Consider the following 20,795-nt stretch of genomic DNA (forward strand, 5'->3'; position numbering starts at 1 on the left):
GAGTGAGGGTTTTCTAAGAAGAGTAAAATATCATCAGCATTAGGGTTGCAAAATTCCGGGAATTTTCAAAGTTGGAAACTTTCCATGGGAATTAACAGGAATTTATGGGAATAAACGGGAATAAACCAGGAATTTACAAAATTGAAGGTATGCTCTTAATAGGGAACTTAAATATAGTTGGGGAAAATATATTTTAGCATAATCCTGACTAAAACAACCAGATATCATGCAAGTACAGTTGAATATCTATGCTATTCCTCAATCACATGCACACATAGCACACTGCTTACTGCAGGGCTATTGAGACCACGCCCCCTACACGCACTGTGCATTCCTGTGCATTTTTATTAATTTTTGAATGGGTTGGGTCAATATTTAATAATTAACTCAACATTCATGTTTTTGTTCTTCAATGAAATAATTGATTGTTCAATAAAATATTTAACACTTGATAAAGTTCTACTTACAAATAAATCTGTTTTAATTGTATTATTTTGGATGGATGTCTGCTTATAACAAAACAAATATTTATGCTTGGATATGATACCTTTCCATTAAATTACCCTCAATTCCCAGTTAATTCCCATAAATTCCCATTAATTCCCATAAATTCCCATAATTCCCATGGAAAGTTTCCAATTTGGAATATTTCCAAAATTCCCCAGCTTAACTTCCCATGGAAATTAACCGGAAACTTTCTGGAAATTTACCGGAAATTTTCCACCCCTTTGCAACCCTAATCAGCATAAAGACTGATTTTATGGTGTGCATTTGGAGTTTGGATTCCTTTGATGTTATTGTTCTGGCGAATAGCTGCAGCTAATGGTTCAATGAAAATAGTAAATAAGAGGGGAGAGAGTGGGCATCCTTGCCTTGTCCCCCTGTGCAGTGTGAAAGGTGGTGATGTTAGTCCATTGGTGATTACTGTGGCTGAAGGTGTAGTGTATAAGATTTTTATCCAGTTAATAAATGACTCCCCAAAGCCAAATTTTTGCATTGTGGCAATAAGAAATGACCAGTTAACCCTGTCAAAAGCTTTTTCTGCATCAAGTGTGGCAATGATAGTTTGTGCTTGTTGTTGGGATGAATAGTCTATTATGTTAAAGAGTCTACGCGTGTTATTGGATGATTGTCTGCCTTTAATGAAACCGGTTTGATCTTGGTGAATTATGGATGCGATAACTTTTTCCATTCTGTGGGCGAGTGCTTTAGCAATGATTTTGATGTCAACATTAATCAGAGAAATTGGACGGTAGCTTGATGGTAATGACGGATCTTTATTGGGTTTAAGAAGTAGTGATATTGTAGCTGTGTTCATGGTTTTTGGTAGCTTTGAGTTCTGTTTTATTTCAGATATGAGTCTATTGAAAAGCGGGGCAAAAATAGTCCAAAAGTGTTTGTAGAACTCAGCAGGGAAGCCATCAGGTCCGGGTGATTTATTATTGGGCATGAGTTTGAGGGCATTGGTTAATTCTTGTGTTGAAATTGGTGATTCAAATGTAATGATTTGGTCAGGAGAAAGCTGTGGAAGATTAATGTTGTTGAGAAAGGATTTGATATCATCTTGGGTTGGATTTATTTCTGGTAAGTATAATTTAGCGTAGAAATCTCTGAAAATTTGATTTATCTCTTCTGGTGACTGTGTTAGCTTCCCTGCTGAGTCCCTGATGGTGGAGATTGTTGTTTTTTCCTTATTTTGTTTGATTAGATTAGCCAAATATTTTCCAGATTTATTACTGTGGTGATATTGTTCTTGTCTGAGTCTGTGTATTAGGAATTGAGTTTTCTTATTTAGGCTTTCGTTCAATTGGAACTTATATTTTCTTAATTCATTCTGTGATTCTCTCTCTGTTGGGTTATTTGGGTTATTTGCATTGATGTCTTCAAGTTGTTTGATCTTTTGTTCCAGTTTGGCTTCCTGTTGTTGTTCTGTCTTTTTTTTGTAGGTGGAGAATGAAATGATGATACCTCTTAGAACTGCTTTACCTGTTTCCCAAAGAATAGACGGAGATAACTCTGGGGAGTCATTTATTTCAAGGAAGGATGCCCACTTTTTAATAAGACTGTCAAATTCTGGGTCATTGAGGAGGGATGTGTTGAAGCGCCACCTGGTGTTGGGTTTATGCGGACGGATTGTATTCCATGTGAATGATACCGGGGCATGGTCACTGATTAGTATGGGGTGAATCGTTGAATCTGAGATATTTGATATAAGTGAATTACTGGTAAGGAAGAAGTCAATACTTGAGAATGATTTATGAACTGGTGAGAAGAATGAATATTGTCTTGTGGAAGGGTGTTGCAAACGCCAACTATCGCCAAGACCAACATCACTCATGAACTGTTTTATTGCTTCTGAGGACTGCGAGGTGCGTTTGTTTGAGGTGTTACTTCTATCTATTGAAGGGTTGATGACTGTGTTGAAATCGCCTCCTATTATGATTGGGCCGTTACAGTTGGAGGAGATTGTGGAGAATAAATTAATGAAAAAAGATGGGTCATCAGTATTTGGGCCGTAAACATTGCCAATTGTGACCGGACTATTGTTGATTGAGATGTTAATGATGATATAACGTGGGTAATTGTGGGTAAATGAGATTTTATTGCTTATTAAAATAGCAACCCCTCTTTGTTTTTTATTGTAATTAGAAGAAAATACCTGGTTGAATTGTAGTGACTTTAATGTGTTGTGATCTGATTGGGAGAGATGAGTTTCTTGTAATAAACATATATCTGCTTGTAATTTTGTTAGGTGATTAAATATTTGTATCTTTTTTGCCTGAGAACCGATCCCCCGGATGTTCCATGTTACCAGTTTCAAAGCTGACATTTAAGAAAGACTACAGTCAGTGAGTCTGATATCAATACTGATGTGTGCATGTGTGTGTGTGCATGTGTGTATGTGTGCGCATGTGTGTATAAAACATACAAAACATAAATCAGAACAATAAATACATTAAAGATAAGACGAACAGAGAAACATAGACATTTTACCAAGTGCAAAAGTGACCTATTGAAACCTAAGTGCATTCTAATTAGTATAAGATAAGTGCAGGATTGAGACATACAGGCTAGAATAGCCAGGGGGTTGTGTTTAGGTCACGGAACAGTTTGCCATCAATGTATAGTTTGTCGACTGAGATGATTGCTCTTTTACCTGTTTTAATGGCTTCTTTCCTGATGGGGAGTAGTGTTCTGCGCCTGTCCATGATTTCTCTGGGGAATTGATCATTCAGTCCATAGTCCGTGCCTTTCAAATTTCTGCCGTGACGTTGTACCAGTTGTTTTTGTTTAAAGTGTTCGAATTTGGCTACAATGGGGCGTGGGCGTTTGTTTGTGGGGTTTTTTGCTCTAATGCGGTGAACTTCTTGACTGTGTGCTCAGTAATCTGTGATGCTCCTGCGAGAGCCTTTATTAAGGGTATTAAGTCACACAATGGATACAGTGGCTGTGATAAATGTGTACAGTCAGGCATTTACATTAATAATCGCATGACATTCCCAGAAGTTAATGCTAGAGCAAGAACTGATGTATCTTTTTCAAATGCAGAGGATGAAGACCACCATGTAAAACATTCCCCATTTTGTGAAACATCTGTTCCTATGGTCAGTGGATTTCCACATGACTATATGCATCTAGTGTGCTTAGGTGTTGTGCGTCGTCTGCTTGATTTGTGGATGGGCACTTGCGGCAAGTTGCATTCCCGTATTTCATCCAGGCAAGTCTCTTTCATTTCAGGCAAATTGCTTGCTCTCAGAAGTTACATACCCTCAGAATTTGCTAGAAGGCCAAGGGCCCTTGATGAAAGGTTACGATGGAAGGCAACAGAACTTAGGCAGTTCTTACTTTACACTGGTCCAGTAGTTTTGAGGGATGTGCTGACTACTGAGGTATATCAAAATTTTATGCTGTTGTCTGTGAGTATATACATTTTGGCAAGTCCAACATATTGTTTGCTGTTAAATGACTTTGCAAACACACTACTTAGATCATTTGTTAAGCATTTTGGGGAACTCTATGGTCAGGGGTTTTTAGTTTACAACATACATGGTTTGACTCATCTCAGTGATGATGTGAAGGTGCATGGCCACTTAGATTTAATATCAGGATTTCCTTTTGAAAACTACTTCAAAAACATCAAAGGAATGGTTAGAAAACCTAGCTCACCACTGCAGCAAGTTATACACAGAATTTCAGAACTTGATTCAACAAGTTTAAAAGATGAGGACACTTTGAAAACCCACAAAAAATTGAAAATGCTGCACTCAGATGGACCTGTTCCACAAGGCTTTACAGGAACGGCCTCCCAGTTTAAAGAACTGGCAATAGATGAGTTTGTCATCAACTCATCAGAGAGAGACAGATGTATCAAGATGAACAATAAGATACTCTTGGTTCAGAATATAATTGTCTTTGAGGGTGAGGAATACATTGTCTGCAAAGAATATAGACTCATTGCAAAGTTTTTTGACTATCCCATGGACTCCCATGGACAGATTTGGGAATTTGTTTTGTGTCAGATCTGTCACCAAGTCTGATGTGTTTCAAGTTAGATACCAATGTGCAGAAGTGTGTCCGGTTACCTTTGGAGGTTGGTTTTGTTGTTCTTCCACTTCTTCATGCAGACCCATCTTAAATTGCAGTCTTAACATATCTACATATCAACATATCTTAACATATAGCACTGTGGGTTGCAGATGAAATCTGTCAATGGCCAGCTCACTACAAACCCGACGAATTAGTAAAGGCCATACGAAATGAGGAGCAGCCTGGACACATGTGGGATGCATTTAGTGTCCGAATTTTATATACAGCTGGTATGCACATCATATATATTTACCGTTAGGATTCACTGATTTGAAAAATCATAATCTAATGATATTTCTCTTGTTTTTACAGCAAACTACAAAACTGCTCGTCTAAAACTTCCTCAAGTGGAAACCCACACTGATCTTCAAACAGCAGAGGAAGAAGACGAAGATGACATCCCAAAGAAAAAGCGAATAAGGCAGTAAGTATTAAAGTGCCATTACTACTATAGGCCAAATCAGAATTTTTGTAAACAAACAGATTGGCTATACTTCCGGATGGATAACTCGCACCTGTCAGCAGTGGAAATCGTTCGTTTTAAGCAGCGGTAAATATGAGTCAACTAAACAAAACATTAGCAATTATGCTGAAATCGGGTTGTGTTTGGGGCTGTAATGCCAAATATATCTTGGTACATAATGGATTAGGTTTAGGCTTTTCCGTTTTAAAGCAACCTAACGGAATCGGTGGATACAGATAATAGTTTACAGGCTGTCTGCAGCTACAGAGCTGGGGACAGGCTGGCAGCAACCACTCATGACCGGGTTTTGCGGCAGGCAATTTCTTACAGGTCAGTAATAAAAATTATAAACATCGCTGTTGGGTAACATAACGAGCGAGCTTGCTAGAGTGACAGTAACACAGTCTCTCGGTTTTACTAGTCTCGTTTGGGTCTAGCACAGCAGTAGCTCCGTTGTGGCACTGCCAGTCCCAAGGCGTTCCATTAAAAACCGTTCAGGTAAAATCTTTCACTTCATGTAGGCAAGGTTTCCTGACAGAAATTTTGCCAACATGATAAGCTTTCTGAAATCCTTGAGCCCTTTTCTTTTACACAAGGAAAACATATTGTCAAAGTGCCACAAATTTTTTATCCGCACGGTTTTTAATGGGCTGCGGTTCTAGCACAGCACAAGTAGCACAACACACGCAGTGGTTTGTGAGCTGGCTTTGCTATCATACCCTGCTTTACAGTCAAGATGCTTTACAATTGAGTCTGAAAGTAAATAACGAACAGTCCACAGTTTCTACTATAAAGCAAAACACTAAAGAATGACTGGTTCACTTGAATTTGAACGTCTGCTCATTGAATCACACTAACATAGCCTACTTTGTGTCACTGGCTGTCACTGTTTGGCTATATAACATAATATAAAATAAAAACAGAAAGTTATGGTTAATTTGTATAAGACAGTGGCCAAAACAGAACTTTTAAGCATTTCTAAACATTTTGGTAAAATATAGTAGTTTGTGGACACATGCTTAAATAGGCTATATATTTAGGTTATGTTAGGTTATACACTAACAAATATCAACAGCAATGACATCAGGAACGTCTCGTTTTCGGTGGACAGCCAGAACTACATAATGTCTGTGTGTTTCTAATCACAAGAACTTAAAAAGGGATCTTACTTTGGTTAAATAACACAAAAAATACTGTAGCGCCGATGCAGCACCACCGACGTTATCCACTTGGAAGTAAGTTCTCTGTTGTTGTGATGTCACGCTGATATGGCCTATTGTTGTAGATGTTAAATGTTATGGAAAAATCTAATGTCAACATATGTGAATTTGTTCAGATTCTCAAATCTAATCTACAAGCTCTCAGCAATTGAGACTAATATACCTTAACAGAGAAGTGGATTTTTTTCATAACTTAAGTATTTGAATAAATATGTTAAAAATACTATTCAAAAAAGATGCACAGGGAGCTGTAAACTTCTACTGCAATACATCACATACATCACTTTTTGCAGGTTTGGCACAACATTGTGCTCTGCACAGTGAATGACTGCAGTCATCCAGAAGGAGGCAATGATGACATGTTTTTTAATTCATGATTTCTGAAACAGGCTCACTGCTGGATCACAGCCAAATGACTCCTAATAATAATTCCTGACTAACAGAATAATGCCAATTGTCAAAAGTCTGTTGTCTTTCACAAATTAATGTGTGTCTCCCTTGGGTGTTTATAGCAACTGATGTGTTTTAAGGCTGACGCACTGTAGCTAAGTATTTTACACATGCCTAGTTCACGGTTATGGCATACGTACCACCCCGCCCCCTTCCCTATCAATGTTTTCATCTGCAGGTAACATTAGCTGTCTAGCTCACCAGACAGTGTGAAACATGTCGCTTTCAAAATATAAAAAAGCATTTATGTTATCCCGGCGCGGCACTAACGTTAGGCTTCTGTTAGTTTACCTGTCAACACATTCATGCAGTTTGCTGACTTGGTCTGCTCTCACAATGATACGCGTTTTCACTAATTAAGCAGCACCATGTTACTAAATGAATAAATGACCATCTCATGTGAGTTATTACTTACCTTTATCCTGAGCTGTCCTTTCTTCTCAGGCCTTTTTTCAACTTAAGCTTGTGCGGACCGGAGGTGACAGTTTCATTTTGATAAGCCTGTGAAAGTGAAACTAAACTGATAGGACTGACTTATGGCTTTATGCGGCCTTTAGGTACCTTGGGCTCTACACAACGTGCGTAGTTCCCTCGTACCACCGACTACAAGCATTATTCCATTTTTCTGCCTCAGACTCTGACCATGATCACGTTGGGGCGCTGCTAAAGGAGACTGAGTCTGATCTCGGATTTTTTTTTGTTCAGTGCATTGACATACCCGCAAATGCTTAGACTGGGTGGGGGCTTGTAATATGCTGAGGGAAACCCTGGAGACAGGCCTTAAATACAAGAGGAACTAATCAAGGAACAGGGCACAGATGGGCAGATGAGGGCAGGAACACAAAACTGGGTTGACAAGGCCTATGGGAAACAGATGGACAAGCAGGAGACAGCAGGGCAGGAAATGCGGGACCTGGGAAGGCCTGGGACACAAGGGAGAAACAGGCGGAGCAAGGGGCAGGGAGAGCAGAAATAGAGAGAGTTGATAAAACAGAACTAGACAGACAGAGACCATGACAACCTTTGTAATCTTTGAAATTGAAATCAATTCTGCTTTCATTTTCTGTGTCCCCTCCCCCCCACAAGACCAAACACTCAATTTGAGAGTGACAGTGATGACGAAGTTACTGTCAAACAAACAAGGACATTGCCTCCAGCCCCAAAGATAAAAGGGCCAGGCTTTGATATACAGTCTGCAATAAAGAGACAGGCTCTAAGCCCTCACAAGCAGATGACAAGGCCTGAACCCCGACGGTCTGTGACAAGCCTGGAACCCTGATGGTCTGCGACAAGCCTGGAACCCTGACAGTCTGCGACAAGTCCTGAACCCCGACGGTCTGTGACTAAAGCCCAGAACCCCGATGGTCTGCGACAAGTCCTGAACCCCGACGGTCTGTGACTAAAGCCCAGAACCCCGATGGTCTGCGACAAGTCCTGAACCTCAACCACGTGATGAAAGCCGAAGACAGTCAGGAACAACTACTTCAAGTGGTCTTGCTCGTAAGTGATTTATAAAAAATTTTATTGTTTGTCTGTAAATTACATATATAGGTATATATGTATATATATATTCACAGTATACTGTATATCCATGGCAGAAATATAACTACCCAGAAAAAATTACATTTTATTTTGAATACCACATATTTGATGTGTCACGGGTACAACTCAAAATTTAAGGTTTTTACAAAAACTTCCTGCCTTACACTGAAAAAAATGCAAAAATCTATGAAAATATCTTTCACTTCATCCTTTGAGATTTGTTTTTGTCTCTCTGGGTCAACAAAACAAAGTTATTGTATTTTAATATGACAATATTTTGTTACCCTGAATGACACATATCACTACGGCCCACAAATATTGATTATTAAGTTATAAAACTGTGTAAACAAGACTAGGTCAAATCCTAGTATATGGCTGGACCGTGTATGGGTGTGCCACGTGCCACAGCCGACCAATGGTGTAACTAACTCCGCTGTAGACTGTTCATACAGAATAATAGTCCATACATCCATACTGATCTCCATTCCAATGCGTCCCGTCTCCTCTCTACGCCGCTGCCGTCTCCACTGTGGCCACGGCCCGCATTGATCCTCCCGATCCAAGTGCCAGTCGCTCTGGTACACATCGGTGCCGAAAACGCTGTTCGCCGGACACCCGGTGATGTATCGGTGGACCCCCGCCAAAATCTCGGCCGGCTTACCGGGAACAAATCGGTGCCCAGCTATTGGCACTGGCAGAACGGAGGGCTTCAGGTGGCAATGAAATGTTCAGCATTGAACATTTCAAACAAAGCATTAATTAAAAAACATTCCATAAACATTGTGCAAAAAACTGTAGTTTTGCTTAAAATCATCACGAAACAGTGGATATCTTTCTCAAAGTAATATCATGACATTACATCACATCAGGCATTTGAAAGAAAATGCATAAAAAATAATTCCACCAACATCAAAACAACATTTCTGTATTCTGAACATCAGGATATTAACCAAGTCCATTGTCTGAACATCAAATGGAACTCATCAACGTTCTCAAACTGAACTCATCATTCAATAACATCTTTAAAACATGAATTTCTTTTTAGATTGCTTGTGTATGTCGTTTTCTTGTGTAGGCCTATGTAGTATTCTGTAGCCTAACTGGTGTGTAACTTGGAATTTGGACTAATAAAGCTCTGTAAACTTTTCCCAGTCAGAGTTGCAGAGTTTTGAATTCTTCAAGTAGTATGTGATGTCCTTAACTTGGGGCCGCGCAAATGAATTGTGTCATTGTATGGATCGGTGGATGATCAGGATTGACATCCTTCTTTCTTCTCTGATAGCTAAAAACTTAATTACATTTAATATTTATGACACTGGCAGAGAATAGGATTTGCATCCATTAAATATTATTAGTAGTCTATTAATAGTAGGCTAGACAATGATAACACTTAATCAAAGTTTAAAAGTTAAATCAACTCCCTCTCCCTTTGTCTCTCAAACATGTTTTGTTACTATTTCATTGCTAATGTTAATAATAATCACTTTACTATAATTTGAACCTGTGGCAACACTTTACGTTTCATTAAGTTGCATTATTACACAATTATTACATGATAGTTAATGTTGTTATTATGCATTGTTACACTGTAATTTCTATTCAATGCAGATGCACAAATGCAATTTCAAGATACCTACACAAAATAGCTACATAAAATGCCCATCAAACTACTTCAATTCAAATTCACTACCTCAATTTTTCATAAAGTACCTCAAATGTGAACCAACAATTAACTAATATAATTCAAAATCCATTTTTAATCCATAGTTGTGTGTGTGTGTGAGAAAACAATACCTTACCTCTTCTGGCCAGTCTTTCCTCCCTAGCAACTGGATCTGCGTTGATCTTTTGTCCTTAAAATGCCATAAAATAGTTTAAAATGATAATATTCAGTCTTCATACAACAAGTAAATATGAATTGCATGATTAAATGTTGTAAACTAGTGAAAACATGGGATAACAAAGCTACTGTCAGTCAGCATAATGACATTGTGGTATAACATGAAACTTTTGTTGTGCTGAAGGACAAAAGTGTGATACTGAAGGACGGATTTCATACATAAACATATTTAACAGGCAGTTCCTTGGCCACCTATATAAAGTAATGACCTTGACCTATAAAGATTATCCTTACTTTTCATATTTAATATAGCTTTTTTATAAAATAATAACATTAAAATTATGTTTTCTGTGTTGTATTGAAGGATATGCGTTTTTGTTACAAAGGTTACTAGAGGGTGAAAAGGTGAAATCATCAAATATTTCAGAGAGATTTACTCACCTCATCACATTGATAGAGGGTCTTCAATGGTGATGTCACACACTGTCACATAATTACCATCATGTGATATGCTATCAAATGGCTTTTACCTTTGTTATACTGAATGACATTGATGAAGCGCAAAAGTCTGGACAAAAGTTATTCAAGTTTTTAAATATTTTTTAGATACAGTATGTCGCCCATTATTCTATATATTGTTGCAAAGACTAACACAACTAGAAGGGTACTCAGAGAGCGCAGACCTCCGGCAAGGCCAATAGTCCAGTCTGCTATGATATGCAAATTTCGTGAGTCGGATCCGCTCCGCTCCAAAATTTAATGGGTTCTTCCTTGGCCCATGCTACACCCTTCCACGAAGTTTCATGAAAGTCGGCCCAGAAGTTTTTCCGTAATCCTGCTGACAAACAAACAAACAAACAAACAAACGGCACCGAAAACATAACCTCCTTGGTGAAGGTAATTATGCCATGGGTGTTCATTTATATTTTTAGGATGAATTTCTACATTTTAAAAACACTTTTGTAATTACAATTTTAACCCGGACACTTACACTGAAGGACATTTGGACACTTTAGAGCTCAATAACTCCCTTAATTTAATAGTTTGGAACACAAATATTTCTGGGTCAAAAGAAGGGTAAGAGTTGAGTGATTTAATATTATATTTATACATATTTACCTTCTTATGTTAAATGAATGGCCCTCGGACACCAAATTTACACGTCTCGTTTTTGACCCATACATATGTATATGTATAAATAATAATTTTTAATCTGGGACATCCCTTTTAAAGCATTATTTATTATTTCATTTCAACAGTTGGAAAGAGTCATCTTGTGATGCCTTTATATATGTTGAATGTCCTTATTTTTAGCTCTTCTGCATAGACTTCTTACAAATCAAGAAATGATGATGGATCAACTTAAAGTTCTTCAGATGACCATGCAGAAAATTCAAGGCGAACCTGCTGGTGGGCAGGATCCCCTTGACAGAGATGTACTGCCGCTAAAAGATGCAACCTCCCTGCTGGCTCTGGAAAAAACGTCTCAGGGAAGAGGCAGACCTTAAAAACACACGTCACGCTACTAGTTGCTTCCACGAGAGGGCGCACTAACGTCAATATAATATTGTGACTGCAGAAACCAGTGAATTTGGGAACAGAGGTAAAACATTGTCCCGCTGGTACCGTATTCCACGGTAGTAGCGTTGCATAAAGCATATGGTATAGTAGGCATTGTGACGTTTTGGCACCGCGGTACACCGTTGGTACCGGTATAGCGTGCAACCCTAGCCCTTACCAACTTAAAATATTGTACTTGCCACCTAAGTTGTATGTTGTTGCACAGCAGTGATGCTATCAGGGTAACATCACTACTGTCCTAAATACCAGCTAAGGGAAAAGTGAAATAATGTCATTTTTTTAGAATTGGGTTACTATGACTAGTTATGACTGTTGATATAAGGTATGTAACCATGGCTTTTAAATGATCTTTTTCAGATTACTGCATTGAGTGTCATTGGAGGAGTTGACATTAAGGATAGCGTTTGGTGAGTTATGAAGCACAAGCTCAACTGGCGTGGCATCAATGGCAAAACAGCTTTCCACAGACTGCGACTGAAAGATGTAATTACTGGTAAGTGTTACAATGCGCTGTCATCTGTCTAATGAGTCTATTCTCCTTTTCTTGCATGTTTGACACACCGTACATACTGATGCAAGGTTCAACCAACTCAAAATATTCTTGGTAAAGTCAAGTAGAAAAAAGAAAAAGTCAAGTAAGCTATCAAGCACTTATACTACTCTGTCCTTGCAACGGTATCAAAGCCAGCAGTTAATCACTAAAAGCTTTGTCCTTGGGGAAACGAACCCGCACACAGATGTGCATCACCACACATCTGGATTCTCATCCACTGAGAGACTGAAGCACAATGCAATGGATATATAATATATATATAATTATATATATAACGCTGATGTCGGCATACAATTGTTCAACCGAGGTCAGAAAACAAGAATTTCTGCATCCGTTAAAGCTTTCTTGTGTTTAACTAAAATTCATGCAGTTTCACAGGAGGCCTCGGTCAAACACTGCGACACACTGGCAGATCTAAGAATAAACTTTTGTTGGGTTGTAAGCAAAGACGAGAGTTGCTCCTTTTTTCCACACATAGCAGATCCAGGGGGAATTTGTAGCTGGACTGTAAAATCAACGCTGCAGCATGTTGAGAGGCCCGGGTGGTAGAGTTGGGTTGGTTTCTGGTTTTGCCGGTCCGGTCCGGTGTACGAGCTTAAACCGGTTTGATTTTATGCAAACCGACTGAACCGGCATTTGTCATTATGAGACGTTGTGGCAAATTAAAAAGTAGCCTACATCAGCAACCTGTGCCGACGGCGTCACGGCGCTAAATCCAACTTGTATTGCATTAGTAATAAGCAATATGACAACGTGATTAACATAATATTATATTTGTTTATAAACTGACTAACGGAGCCACTAGTGTCTGACAGGCTGTGCGCAATTTAGTGCTGAGCTGAGGCCGGCAACAAGGAGATCAAATTTCAGTAGAGGTGGGTGGGGGGAAGATGCGCACAGTGTGTTTGTTTACTAGAAAGTTAATGTGTTTTTTGGGGTGACGAGACGAGACATGGCAGAGTTAGTGTCAAAGAAAACGAAAACTGTGCCAATATGGCAACATTTTGGATTCAAAGCCGACAAAAGAGGTGAGCCGAAAAACACAGACGAGGCAACGTGTAAACACTGCAGGAAAAAAGTCATGGCAAAAGGTGCTACACTCTCTTCTTCTTCTTCTTATTTAGTGTTTATTGGTGGTTGGCAAACCAGCTTAGAGGTGCATTACCGCCACTCTCATTCATGGGCTCTCATAATGTTCCACTCGGGAGCGGCTGCTGGGTCAAGTGCGACACCTAGTGGTAAAATTTGGTATACCGGTCCGGTCTGGTGTTTGGCTTAATATCAAAACGGTTTGAACATTTTTACATGGGCCCAACCCTACTGGGTGGCATCAGCGGCGGCAGCTGCAGTCCGATCTTCATAGCAGGCGTCAAGCTTGTTGCTGTTGGGCAGCTGGAGGCAAAGAGCGTCCTCGGCCACGGCCAGAATGCTCTCAAACTGCTCTCACCACTGGCGTCGGCGGACCATGGGCAGGACACAGCACGCCATGCACTTGGCCAATGCTTGGGTCCCCAGATTGGGTCCTAAGATTTTAAAAGCTGTGTAATCCATCTAAGGCTTTACATTGTTCTCTATTTTTAGGGACTGTCAGAAACAACAGGCTCACAGCGACAGCGACCGAGATGGAGGGAGAAGAGAAAGAGAGGAACGAAGACGGACTGTCCAAGAAAACCGTGAGTCAGTTACAATATCTATTTTGCAATATATGTGTAATAATTTGTAATATATAATATTGGAATACATAAGTCAAATGGAAACTGTCTGTCAATTAGGGGTAAATTTGTTTGTTTTGAATTTTGGATGAACTGTCCCTTTAACTTACTGTTCCTTACGATGGTGGTGAAGTGCAAAACACAAAAAAACAATTTGGTAACCAAATTAACAAAACCAAAATACATTGGCAGCATTTGAGAAAACAAAATTACAAAACCTACATATAGTTTCACATACTTTTTCAGGAAACAAAGTAACAAAACCCGAAACAAAGCAACATTTCAGGAAACAACTGCACAACACCTAAAACAAACCAACATTTCTGGAATTAGTTAGCTGCTATGTCTTGTCAGTCCTGCTTCTTTCAAATGTGTTTTCAGGGTTCTACGGCACATTTTAATGTTCCGATAAGTTGAAGTCATAGCGATAACATCTGCCCTTGTTTAAAATATTCCCTTATTATTTCAATCTCTGCCGCCATAGCTTTTATCTCAACTCCTGTTCAAAGTTTGTGCGTGGCTTGTCACAGGAAGTGACATTATTGTTTTAAAAAAAGAAATTCTGACCAATAACAAAAAAGAAGTACGGTCTCAACAGAGTCAACAGAGCCAATCAGCAGCCATTTAACACTCAAATGTAGTCAGCTCAGCCAATCAGAAGTTATGTAACACTCACCTGTAGTCAGCTCAGCCAATCAGCAGCCATGTAACACTATTATGTCCTCAGCTCATCCAATCAGAAGTCATATAACACTAGCCTGTAGTGAGTTCAACCAATCAGCAGCCATGTAACGCTAGCCTGTGTCCAGCTCAGCCAATCAGCATTCCTGTAAAACTACACTGTAGTCATTTCAGCCAATCAGCAGTCATGTAACACTAGCATGTAGTCAGCTCAGCCAATCATCAGTCATGTAACACTAAAATGCAGTCAACTCAGCCAATCAGAAGTCATGTAACACTAGACTGTAGTCAGCTCAGCTAATCAGCAGCCATGTAACACCTGTCTTTAGTCAGCTAATCCAATCAGCAGTCATGTTACACTAGACTGTAGTCAGCTCATGTTAACAGGTTAGAGCAGCCACACAGCCCGCGTGAGCAGCGCGTCTCAGGCGTGGCTCGGCTGCGGCTCATCCAGAGATTCGGCGTCTCGCCTATTTTTTCAGCACAAATAGACAGGGAAAATTATCTGTTGGTAGTGATATTGACATCATACCAGCAACATTACACCTTTCAATACAGTTTCAGTGTCTATATCTGTAGAATATGTCACAGACATGAAAAAAAAGAAAAAATCTGTTTCCGTCTCAAATTAAAAGCCTTCTAGCGTTTCTGTGGACAGAATCCCTTCATTTGTTAACACAAGGCTTCTATTGTTAAATATTTGCAGGAAAATTCAGTGACTTGCAGGCTAAATTAGTGGAGTACCGGCTTTTAATTGTGGAAATACGGTAGTCATAGCAGAAACCCCACGTAGGCTATAGGCAGTATTTTTCCGGTGCTCTCTCTCTCTCTCTCTCTCTCTCTCTCTCTCTCTCTCGGTGACGGTGCGTGACGGCTACCTCAGTTCAGCGAGGTAGCCGTCACGCACCGCTCACGCAGGCGGTGTGGCCTGGGCGTTAGGGTTAGGGTCTGCTGTTCCAGATGCTGGCTTCGCTGCTCCTGCTCCTGCTGCTCCTGCTGCTTCTGCTCCTGCTGCTTCTGCTCCTACTGCTTCTGCTCTTGCTACTGCTGCTCCTGCTCTTGCTGCTGTTCCTGCTCCTGCTCCTGCTCCTGCTCCTGCTCCTGCTGCTGCTGCTGCTGCTCCTGCTGCTCCTGCGGCTGCTGCTGCTCCTACTCCTGCTCCTGATCCTGCTGCTGCTCCTGCTGCTCCTGCTGCTCCTGCTGCTCCTGCTCCTGCTCCTGCTCCTGCTCCTGCTCCTGCTGCGGCTGCTCCTGCTCCTGCTCCTGCTGCTCCTGCTGCTCCTGCTCCTGCTCCTGCTGCTGCTCCTGCTCCTGCTCCTGCTCCTGCTCCTGCTCCTGCTCCTGCTCCTGCTGCGGCTGCTGCTGCTCCTACTCCTGTTCCTGATCCTGATCCTGCTGCGGCTCCTGCTCCTGCTCCTGCTCCTGCTCCTGCTCCTGCTCCTGCTCCTGCTCCTGCTCCTGCTCCTGCTCCTGTGTTTAGTGGCATATTTGCTCTGAATGACTGGTTAAGCAACTGGTGCCTCAACAATCACATCAGCTATGTGGAGAATTTCGACCTTTTCTGGTTACGTGGCTTATTTTTCAGATCAGACGGTCTACATCCCAGCCAGGCTGGCACTGTAATGCTATCCAGCAATATTGAAAACTGTACACGGGATTGACTCTTGTTTAACACTTCAGGGGTTAAGCTAGAGCCAATCTATGAATGAATTTTGGACTAAGGTTAGACAACCTCGCTCTGAGAGTAGGCCTAACTCTATAAATCATGAAGTTGCCATTCGACCACTACCAGCTCTACGCACCACCCTGAACATACCCTCTAGGTTTGGGCTGCTAAATGCTAGATCCTTCTCAAATAAAACCTTTATTTTCCATGACTTCATTCTCGTAAACAACTAGACTTTTTCTTGATAACAGAGACTTGGCTTAACCAAACAGACACTTTACCCTTGATTGAGACGACCCCTGTAAAATACTCCTTCTTCCATAAAGCCAGGCTTTCTGGTCGTGGTGGTGGAATAGCAGTAATACATAAAGATAGTTTTAAATGCTCTCCTGTAAACTCTTTTGGTGTTTTTAATTCATTTGAAATCCTTAATTTTGTGGTAAATAGTAAGGTCCCTTTATTATGTGTTGCAATTTATAGGCCGCCCAAGATAAACAATTTGTTCATACATGAGTTCTCAGAGCTATTATCCCTGATAATCCCCAAATATGACAATATTGTCATTCTTGGAGATTTAAACATTCACGTCTGCTGCCCTTCCCATGCGCTCGTTAATGATTTTATTAATGTTATTGAGTCTTTCAAAATGGTCCAGTCTGTCAAAGGACCCACACATAGTAAAGGACATACCCTTGACCTTGTGCTCTCTCTCTGTGTTCTCCCTACCATGTTGGAGATTTTAGATATCTGTGTATCTGACCATAAGGCCATTACTTTCAATGTGCCCCTTTCTTACCCCATCTCTAATATCTGTCACCCCGTCCACTACTCTCGCATCATTAACTCCAACACTGCCAGTAAATTTGTTGAGGTCTTTCAGACTTCTGCTCTACATTCAAAATTGGGTCCTTTGCAAAACCCTGCCGAGCTCATTGAAACTTTTAACAATACCTGCTCAGCAATTCTTGATTCGATAGCACCACTTAAAGCTGTAAAATCTCTCAAAAAATCTGCACCGTGGCTAAATGATCATACCCAGCTCATAAAGAGACTGTGTAGAAAAGCTGAGTGGAAATGGAAAGCTGACAAACTACAAATCTCATCAGATATCCTAAAAACTCACATGGCAGACTATCAGTGCGCAGTTAAGGATGCAAGATCGGAGTATTTTTCCAACATTGTTACAAGGAATAGCCATAACCCCAGGACGTTGTTCAAGGTAATAGATTCAGTCATTAATCCCTCCCCTTCCCATATTATCGAACTTTCCCAGGAAAAATGCGAAGAATTTCTTAATTACTACTTTTCTTAATTACTATTTCCTCAAACATTTCAGTTTTACTAACACATTTTGACCCTGTTACCTCTCTGACTTTAGAAAAAACTATACTTTCAATGAAATTGTCTACCTGCCAATTGGATGCTATTCCGACAAAAGTCCTAAAGGAAGTGCTTAGTACAGTTTGCCCGTACATTTTATCTATTATAAATGTTTCTTTAGCCACTGGCAGTTTCCCCTCTGTCTTTAAGCATGCCATAGTCCAGCCCTTGTTAAAGAAACCAAACCTGGACCCCTCTGTCCTTACTAATTACAGGCCCATTTCTAAATGATCATTCTTGTCCAAGGTTCTAGAAAAAGTTATGTCCTCACAGCTGACTACTTTCATGAACAATAATGGTATCTTTGTAAATTTTCAATCAGGTTTTAGAGCCCTCCATAGCACAGAGACCGCCCTTATAAAGGTCACAAATGATTTACTCCTTGCAACTGTGCAATACTGGTTCTTTTATATTTAAGCGCTGCATTTGACACTGTTGACCATTCCATCCTGTTGAATCGCTTGGAGAAATGGGTTGGCTTACAGGGAACTGCCCTGGAACTGTTGCGTTCCTACCTGGTAAATAGAACCTTCTCTGTTGTTGCTGGAGATGCCTCCTCCTCTTCAGCTCCTCTTACGTGTGGTGTTCCTCAAGGGTCTATTCTGGGACCCTTACTGTTTTCAATTTATATGCTCCCTCTGGGCCATGTCATCCGCAATCATAACATCCATTTTCACTGTTATGCGGATGATTCACAGCTGTATGTCCCGATCAAAGCCCCTATTTCTGGTAGTCTGGATTGCTTAAAGTCCTGCCTTGCTGATATAAACTCCTGGATGTCACAAAATGTTCTCCAGTTAAATACCGACAAAACTGAGATAGCCCACCACAGTCCACTAGCCTACTCAAAGATGATCTGGGCAGTTTGTCCGCTAATGTGAAACCAGTTGCCAAAAATGTAGGTGTTTTCTTTGACTCAGATCTTAGTTTTAATGAACAAGTTAAAAGAGTTGTTCAGACTCGTTTCTACCAACTCAGAAACATTTCAAAAATTAGGCCTTTTCTATCCATTGCTGATCTGGAGAAGGTCGTCCATGCATTTATCACATCTCGTCTGGACTACTGCAATGCTCTCTACACATGCTTAAACCAGAAATCCATTTCCCGCTTGCAACTAGTCCAAAATGCTGCTGCTAGGCTGCTGACCAACTCCAAGAGACATGCCCATATTACCCCTGTCCTGGCCTCTCTTCACTGGTTGCCTATTGTTTTTAGAATTGATTTTAAGATTCTATTATTAACTTTTAAGGCTCAAAAGGGTCTTGCACCTCAATATATAACTGAGCTCCTGTCTCCTTATGAGCCTGTGCGCAGCCTGAGGTCCTCAGGTGGGGCCCTCCTGGATGTCCCAAGGTCACGACTAGTGACTAAAGGTGATCGGGCTTTCGCTGTCCGAGCCTGGAATGCCCTACCTGAGGCTATCCGACGAGCTGATTCTGTATCATCTTTTAAATCACTTTTAAAAACACACTTCTTTAAAAAAGCCTTTTCTTAATCCTGTGGATGTTTCTTTAATCACCTTATCTGTGTTGCGTTATCTTTTAAATCTCTCTTGATGACATACCTGTTTATAATATTGCTTTAGATTTTTAGCCTTTCCTTTGTAAATCTTCTGTGTGCTGTGCTCTTTTAAATTGTGTTGATTCTTTTATTTTTATTGTAATGGTTTTACTTTGTTAACCCTCTGTTACTGTGCTCTTTTAAATTGTGTGGCTTCTCTTTTATTCTCATTTCATTTTATTGTAATTTGTTTTAATCTTGTAAAGCACTTTGTAACTTGTGTTAAAAAAAACTGCTCTATAAATAAAGTTTATTATTATTATTATTATGTAACACCTGACTGTAGTCAGCTCATCCAATCAGCAGTCATGTAACACTCAAATGTAGTCATCTCAGCCAATCAGAAGTCATGTAACACTAGACTGAAGTCAGCTCAGCCAATCAGCAGCCATGTAACACCTGTCTGTAGTCAGCTAATCCAATCAGTAGTCATGTAACACTAGACTGTAGTCAGCTCAGCCAATCAGCAGCCATGTAACACCTGCCTGAAGTCAACTCAGCCAATCAGAAGTCATGTAACTCTAACATGTAGTCAGCTCAGCCAATCATCAGTCATGTAACACTCAAATGCAGTCATCTCAGCCAATCAGAAGTCATGTAACACTAGACTGTAGTCAGCTCAGCCAATCACCAGCCATGTAACACCTGCCTGTAGTCAGCTCAGCCAATCAACAGCCATGTAACACCTGCCTGTAGTCAAGCTCAGCCAATCAGAAGACATGTAACACTAGCATGTAGTCAGCTCAGCCAATCAGAAGTCATGTAACACTCAAATGTAGTCATCTCAGCCAATCAGAAGTTATGTAACACTAGACTGTAGTCAGCTCAGCCAGTCAGCAACCATGTAACACCTGTCTGTAGTCAGCTAATCCAATCAGTAGTCATGTAACACTAGACTGTAGTGAGCTCAGCCAATCAGGAGCCATGTAACACCTGTCTGTAGTCAGATAATCCAATCAGTAGTCATGTAACACTAGACTGTAGTCATCTCAGCCAATCGGCAGACATGTAACACCTGCCTGTAGTCAGCTCAGCCAATCAGAAGTCATGTAACACCTGCCTGTAGTCAGCTCAGCCAATCAGAAGTCATGTAACACTAGCATGTAGTCAGCTCAGCCAATCAGCAGTCATGTAACACTAGCATGTAGTCAGCCAATCAGCTGTCATGTAACACTAGCATGTAGTCAGCTCAGCCAGTCATCAGTCATGTAACACTCAAATGCAGTCATCTCAGCAAATCAGAAGTCATGTAACACTAGACTATAGTCAGCTCAGCCAATCAGCAGCCATGTAACACCCGTCTGTAGTCAGCTAATCCAATCAGAAGTCATGTAACACTAGACTGTAGTCAGCTCAGCCAATCAGCAGCCATGTAACACCTGTCTGCAGTCAGTTAATCCAATCAGCAGTCATGTAACACTAGACTGTAGTCAGCTCAGCCAATCAGCAGTCATGTAACAATCAAATTAAGTCAGCTCAGCCAATCAGCAGTCATGTAAAACTACACTTTAGTCAGCTCAAGCCAATCAGCAGTCATGTAACACTCAAATGTAGTCATCT

The sequence above is a fragment of the Centroberyx affinis genome, unplaced genomic scaffold, assembly GCF_046629955.1.
Source record: "Centroberyx affinis isolate AG114_WGS23_722 - 3 ecotype Tasmania unplaced genomic scaffold, CSIRO-AGI_Caff_v1 ptg001192l_1, whole genome shotgun sequence".
In the NCBI taxonomy this organism is placed as follows: Eukaryota; Metazoa; Chordata; class Actinopteri; order Beryciformes; family Berycidae; genus Centroberyx; species Centroberyx affinis.